Source organism: Acinonyx jubatus, chromosome A1 (genome assembly GCF_027475565.1).
Source record: "Acinonyx jubatus isolate Ajub_Pintada_27869175 chromosome A1, VMU_Ajub_asm_v1.0, whole genome shotgun sequence".
Classification (NCBI taxonomy): Eukaryota; Metazoa; Chordata; class Mammalia; order Carnivora; family Felidae; genus Acinonyx; species Acinonyx jubatus.
The window spans coordinates 166,348,953-166,356,630 of record NC_069380.1 but is presented as its reverse complement, the minus strand read 5'-3'; the positions used below and the strand labels follow the sequence as shown (position 1 = coordinate 166,356,630).

The window sequence follows — 7,678 nt, the reverse complement described above, 5'->3', positions numbered from 1 at the left end:
TGTCAGAATCAAGGTTGGGCATGATTTCACAATAGGACAAGGTACAGAGTTTTAGGGGGTGAGCACACCTGGCCTTGATCTGAATTGGATCTGGCAGATGAGGTTTACAGAAAGAATTTCTGGAGGAGACTAAGGCAAATTAGGCTTGCTAGGCCAAGATCCTAGCCAAGTGTTGGAATACAGCATGGGGTGGCCACAAGGAACACATTCCACTCCCCTGGAAAAGAGAATGAAAATAACTAGGTGGGGCTTGGGTTAGGGTTCTCGTACAGGACAGAATACATTCAGAAACCAAAGCAAAAGCCAAGGTATAAATTATATAAGCACACTATCAGGTGACATCTGTAGCTGGGTAAGTCCAAGAATGCCTGGAAGTTTCCCCTAGGTACCACAGGTCATGCCACAGGCAGGAAGGGGGCATTTAATACGTTCATGAAGTTGATTCATGGATGGTGAACAACAAGGCTGCCTCATTCCACAACTTTCATGGGGCATGTGAAGGGCCTCGCTTGGCTAACTACCCAGTGGCCAGGACTCAAAGACAGTACAAATGGTATCCACTGGAGTGTTCCATGCAGTGGCCGAGTGTCAAATATTTACTCTGCACATTTATGGTCTTTAGAACTGTTAGCATGGTATACAGATAGAACAGAAGATACTGACCACAAATTTCTATTTACTTGTGCATATCTTAGACTGATTTAGAAATAATTCTAAAATATTTTGCTCTAAGTTGAACAGAGCATATTGCTGAATGTGAAGAGCCAGAGAAACAATTCAGTTGAAGCAAAATTTACTGGTTAGAGGTAAGGACCAAAGATTTTTTGAACCACAGATTTTTGAATACCAAAGTGCTTTGACTATGTTGCTCACATGAATCTTTTAACGAGGGAGAAATTTTTAACAAGGGAGATGAACAAGAGCTAAGCTGTGAAGCTAAGGAGGCTGAAATTTGAACCCACAACATTTCCTTGTCAGAGACCACAACATCTGGCTAGTGGAGCACATTTATATCCCTCCATTGCTGTGTCTTCAGGGTATGCCTGTCCATAACTCCACTCTACATTTTTTTATGTTTTATTTTTTTATGTGAGTCCAAACTCACCCCCACTCAGACTAGAATATGATAAATGACAACCTGAAGAATTGTAAAGATATGCCCCAAAAATAATTCTCACTCAGATTTTTTTCTGGCATCTTGTTTGGTCCAGTGTCTGAAGCTGTGATTGATGAAAGCTGGGCGCAATGGCACAAAGCTGGAGTCGTGACCACTCAATGTTCCTTCACCTGAGAAAATAAATCAAGAGGAATAGCACCATGTAGCAGGGAAGTGAGGTATCCTAGAGCTATTTCTGTGGCAGGCGGGGGGAACAAGTCATAGTCTCCCACAGAGCTTGAGTCTCTCAACTTCATTTCCATAATCAGGTTAGCTACTTTTCAAAGATGCACTATGACACTCATATGGAGGGAAAGCTCATGTTTCTTGGCTCAGCCTAATATGCTGACAGTGAAAAGGTGAGGAAGGCACTTCCCCTCTTTTTTTCCCTTAGTGAATTGAAAGGCACTTTGAAAATATATTTAGTGTCTCTGAACATATCTGGGCTCACTGCTGGTAGCATTTACAGAAGCCACCTGGTGATACAGAAGCCTCACTCTCAAAAGCGAGCTTGAGATGAGTGAAAATAATGATCCAAATATTCTCTCCTAACTTGGGTGAGAAGGGAGCTGAGATGACAGGGGATCCCAGTTACCTAGCACTCCTTCTGATGCCTTCCTCTCCCTCTGTACCCTTCCAATCTATCACCTAGCCCTACCGAGGTTTCCTTCTAAATATCTCTTGAACCCATCTGTTATTTCCATCTCCACCACTAATACCTGGTCTTCAGTTCTTATCGGGGGCACACACACACACACACACACACACACACACACACACTGCACTAATCTATGGTCTCCTTCCTCCAGTTTTGTGCTCTCACAGTCCATTCCCCACACGGTAACCAGAGGTATTATTACAACATCAATCACTTATGCCACTCTCCTGAATCAAACTCTTTTATTGGCTTCCTTTCACACTCCAAATAAAATCCAAGTTCCTCTAACCACAGTTTTAGGCCCTCAGTTATTTGATTTCTGCATCTTTCTCCATTTTCATTTCCTACAACTTTCTCATCATTCATAGTGCTCCAAACACACTGACCTTCATCCAGTTCCTCCTACCTTGCGCTTTCTTCTTACTCTTTCTAGAATGTGCTTCCTCCTGATCTTGGTTCTTCGGTACCACTTGGATAATCAGATTAAACATGGATGCTATACAGAGTTATTTCTGACAACTAATAGATTTTCACTCCCTGCCAAATCTGTAATGTTTTGTAGGTTACTGAATCATTTACCCATTTATTGTTAACCTCCAACAGACTATAGGATCCATGAGAACAGGTATCTCACCCTTGCACCTAGTAGTAACTGGCAGGTGGTTACGCACTCAATAAGTATTTATTAAGTGGAATGGACTGAATAAATGAAGGAATGACATTCTGGCTGTAACCCCTAACTCCCAGTTGCTGAGTCATTGTTCCAGCTAATTGGCTGGCCTACTGCCCAATATTATATTATCTTGCTTTCCTCTGGTTTATAGGCACCCCAAGAGACACTTTGATATATCAGTCACCTTTTGACCAATTGTGCTTTGACTGATTCTGCTTGTCTCAGTGAGCTATGCCTATGTATGGGCTCTGACAATGAATACCAATGACCCTAATGTAGTTTCACTAGCTAACAGGGATAAAGGATGGTATGATGGATTAAAGATTGGCACAAATTCACTGACCTTCCTCCCTGGTATATGTTCAGGAATATATGTCTACTCCCCTTGAATCTGGTGTGTTCTGTGACTGCTTTGACTGATAGGATGGGTTGGAAGTGGTGCCGTGCCAGTATGGGGTCCAGGCCTTATGAGACTGGTAGCTCATACTTCCTGACTCTAGGAACACACTCTCTTAGGGTCTTGAGTCACCATGTAAGAAGTTCAATTACCCTGTAGAGAAACCATGTAGACAGCCCTCAAACTATAAAAAAAGGGAGAGGGGCCTGGCTGAGCCCAGACATCAGTCAATACAAATAAGGCAACAGACACATGAATTAATCCTTCTTGGACTTTCCAAATCTAAACAACCACTAGCTGAATACAACTGAGTGACCCTAATCAGGGCTCCATGAGGCAGAAGAGTTGCTTACCTGAACACTGTCCAAATTCCTAGACTACAGATTTTGAGCTTAATGAAATGACTATTGTTACAAGGCATCATAGGTTTTTTTTTGGTTTATTTATTTATTTGAGAAAGAGAGAGAGAGAGAGAAAGAGTATGTGTATGTGAGCAGGGGAGGGGCAGAGAGAGAGGGAGAGAGAGAAATCCCAAGCAGGCTCCGCACCGTCAGCCCAGAGCCTAATGCCAGGCTTGATCTCACAAATCATGAGTTCATGACCTGAGACAAAATCAAGAGTAGGACTCTCAACTGACTGAGCCACCCAGGCACCCCTATTGTAAGGCATCATGTTTTAGGTGGTTTATTAAGTGAGAGGATGGGTGACAGGACAAGCAAGTAGACTGAGTTTTATCCTTCAAAGAAGGCATGATCCTCTACTCCTTTGAAAAAGATACTTGTTATCAGTCAGTAATATGGAACAAATTAATCATAATCAATATTTGGGAGGGAGTGTGATGTGTGATGACTTCTCAGGTTCAGAAGAAGATTCCTGTGTGTTTTCTAGGATGCAAATCTAAACCACAGCAATATCAAGACTATCTTATCAGGACAACTGATAAATGAAAAAAACTGTCATAATATTCAATTTAATTCTAACTCAATTTTCCTCCAGACCTATCTGATGAGTCTACCCAAATAGGATGTGATATAGTAATTATAGGTGCACTTTAGCATATTCTGACACAGGATTTGATTGCAATTTCTAGATTGAGGATATACAGCACTCTCAGAAATGAATCTAAAAACCTTCCAGCACTCTCTACCAACTATCTACTAACCCCATTAACAGCAGATAAGAGAGTATATCCAACAATTTTTCTTGCAGATTCCAGACTTTCTTAAGATTCTCTGAATCTGATATGCACTAGATTACAGTTTCTGTTTGTTTTAATCACTGATGTATCTCCAGCATGTAAAACAGGGACTGAGACATTGTAGGAGTTCAATAAATACTATTAATAAAATAAATCATTGAATTAGAAAAAAAATCAAAGAGGCAATTCTGAGCTGAGGTGGTCACTCCATAAAAGTATCAGATTGGGGCACCTGGGTAGTTCAGTTGGTTAAGCATCCAACTCTGTTTTGGTTCAGGTCATGATTTCATGGTTCGTGAGTTCAAGCTCCACATGGGGCTCTGTGTTGACAGTGTGGAGCCTGCTTCGAATTGTCTCTCTCCGCTTCTCTCTCTCTCTCAAAATAAATAAATAAACTTAAAAAAAATTTAATAATAAAAAAATAAATAAAAGTATCAGATCACCAGCATTTCTTTAGGACCTCAAGCATGCCCAAGTGCTATTCAGAAGATTATGACACCAAAATATTTCATTATAAAAGCTTTACAGTATATTTTATAATATTTAAGAGAGAAAAAAGAGGAATGAAGAATAACATAACTGAAATTCATGTACTACTCCCACCCAGCTTTAGAGACAATTTTATTATCAAAATTGTTCCAATTCACCTAGGATGGCCCTTTGTAGGTGCCTTCTCCACCCTGCCCTGCAATATTACCACTATACTTAATTTGGTGTTCATCAATCTCTTTATACATGTATGTATGTACACAGAATCTAAAGCAGGCTCCAGGCTCTGAGCCATCAGCACAGAGCCTGATGCAGGGCTCGAACTTACGAACCACAAGATCATGACGTGAGCCAAAGTCATACGCTTAACTGACTGAGCCACCCAGGCACCCCTCTTTTTACATATTTTATACATAGGCACACACACATATGTAATATATATACATATGTGTGTGTATATATATATACATATATATGTAATATACATACGTATATATACATATATAATATATATACATATATATTACATATATATAATCTCTCATATATATAATCTCTTTATAATAATGGTATTATGTAGATAAGTATCTTTAAGTGCTAATAGATAGTATTGTTCCATGTCTTAAATTGTGTTACCTAACTATATGAATCCTTCTGCAATTTGTGTAAGTCTATGTTTAAGAGTTCATCCTTCTAGAAGTTCTGCACATTTACATAGCACAGATACAGACAGACATACCATATATGCTACTTTGTGACCTTGTTTTTTTCTTTATGGTCTTTCATTCTAAAATAATTCACAAAACAAAAATATAACAAACTGAGGTGGCCATACCCCAAGAGGTAAAAAACACTACACATATACTAGAAGTGTCCTTTTTTCAGTGCATTCACTTCCTTCACTCTCCCTCTTATCCTCCTCCCATAGGCAGAATTTGGTCTTTATATTTATATCTCCCTCCCCCAAATATCTAATACAAGTTTTTATTTTTAAAAACTTTATCTATCATCCTCTTCTAGAAAGAAAAAGAGAAATACTGACTTTTTGAGGGTCTGGACTTCATGTAGGTATGTGAGTTCCAGCTCCCCACGTGGAAAGGGTCCTATGCCTAGTCTTAGATCCCCACACAGCCTCTCCTCTCTTGATTTTTCAAGACTTGAGATGCCCCAGGGTGGCCTGTGGACATCACTACCCAGGGGCTTCTCTCTCTCCATTCTTGACACTTGTAGATTTCTACTGTTTTATTGTGAGCTCATGTATACAGTTTAAAGATGTATATTTGACCTTATGCAGCATTTCAAGGTGCTTATAGCAGGAGAGTTTTTCAGAACATCGAATCTGCCAAATTTCTGGAAGTAAAAGTTATGAAAGTAATTCCTCAATATTCTAAATATATTGTAGGCAGCACAAGCATACAGTCATTTCCCATAAGACTGTCACAATTTAAATAGCTGACAAATATTTACAAAACACATGCTAGATTTTTTAAGTTTATTTATTTATTTGCGAGAGAGAGAGACAGAGAGAGAGAGAATGAGAGCGTGCATGCACATGAGTGAGCAGGGGAGGGGTAGAGAGAGGGAGGGAGAGAGAGAATCCCAAGCAGATTCTGTACTGTCAGTGTGGAGCCCAAAGTGGGGCTCAATCCCATGAACTATGAGATCAAATTGGACACTTAACTGACTTAGCCACCCAGGTTCCCCACTTACTAGATTTTTTAAAGACATGTATCAATTTCATCTAAATAACTCACTTTGTTTCAATGTGAATATCTTATATGATCATTTTTGTTTACAAAAACATATTTTTATTTTTTTTAAATAGAGAATAACTACACATGCCTAATAGGTTAAAAAAAACTAACCAATTTTTCCTTCATTAGTATAAAAACAAAGGGAAATATTTCAGAGGCAATAAGTAGTTAAAAAGCAAAAGAAGAGAACAATCTCCAAAGTGGTTAGGCCAGGCTTAGTGAGAGGGAACATTCGTGAACTGGGTCGACTAACACAGATAGAAGGAGGGGTCCGATGTCTGGAAAGGGGGGCGGTTAGTGACGACAACATAAGCAAGTGTAACTCTTAGTCAATGCTAATGGAAAAAAGAACTCTGCAATGCCTGGGAAGTCTTGTTCTGGAACTGCATATAGCACATCAAGTAGACTATTATTCTATCTGAAGTTATGATTATGATTGCTTTTTATTGGTTGTATAAGGTGGTTTTTATTTTGCTTTGATACTCTTTCTGTATTTAAAAATTCTTCCTGAGTTAGTAAATATCCTAGCTATCTTCCATTTGTACCTTTGTCATTATCTAGCCTTCTCTGCCCTGTTCTGGAGGGTCCCTGGAGGCTGATGCATGGTCACAATGATCTCTTTTGGACCCTTGACTTTCGGTTGAGTTTAACCAATGAGAGGCACCAGGACGGGGCTAGAGGGTAGAAAGAGAATGAGTCACATTACTTGCTCCCCCAGCACGTTCCCTGACAGGTAGTCATGGATTATCTGTCTCCTTCTAACCAAAGCCACATATTTCTATACAGTTACTATCTCCTTATAACGGTGACTCTTCCCCTACCTGCCCCATCGGACATCAGGTGGTCCCAGTATCATTACTATTAGCCCCATGAGCCATTAACACTGCCTATAACTTTATTAACCTCTCTTCAAATTATCCAACTTGATTTTATCATCTAATTTATGAAGGAACTTTGCATGATATCCAGGGATAATTTTGGTGTGACGTGAGACTGAAAAGATAGGTAGGGAAACTAATATGATCAGATTTTTTTTTTGAAAGATTTCTCTGGGAGAAGGCTGGGAAGATGGTGGAGTAGTAGGGCCCTAAACTTACCTCATACCACAGATATAACTAGATAACACTCACATCACCATAAATAACCCCAAAAATGACCCAAAGATTGGCAGAACCAACTCTACAACTAAAAAAAGGAGAGAGGAGGCCACATTAAAGAATGTAGTAAAAGGCAGAGATGTGGCTTGAGAGCTAAACAGACTATCTGTGGTCAGGAGGGAGTTGGTGGCGCAGAGAAGGGTGAGAAAATTTTAACTCATCATTTCCCCATTTTATCATTCAGTCTTTTTGCGGT

General features: G+C 39.6%; 1 long non-coding RNA gene across 1 annotated transcript in view; it reads right to left on the bottom strand.

Moving 5' to 3' along the window:
• Positions 1–870: 870 nt before the first annotated feature.
• Positions 871–7,678, bottom strand: part of LOC128316321 (uncharacterized) — an 81,316-nt gene continuing 74,508 nt past the window's right edge. The window contains exon 3 of the long non-coding RNA XR_008300019.1: positions 871–1,287. This is a non-coding gene — a long non-coding RNA (uncharacterized LOC128316321). The remainder of the gene's footprint in view (positions 1,288–7,678) is intronic.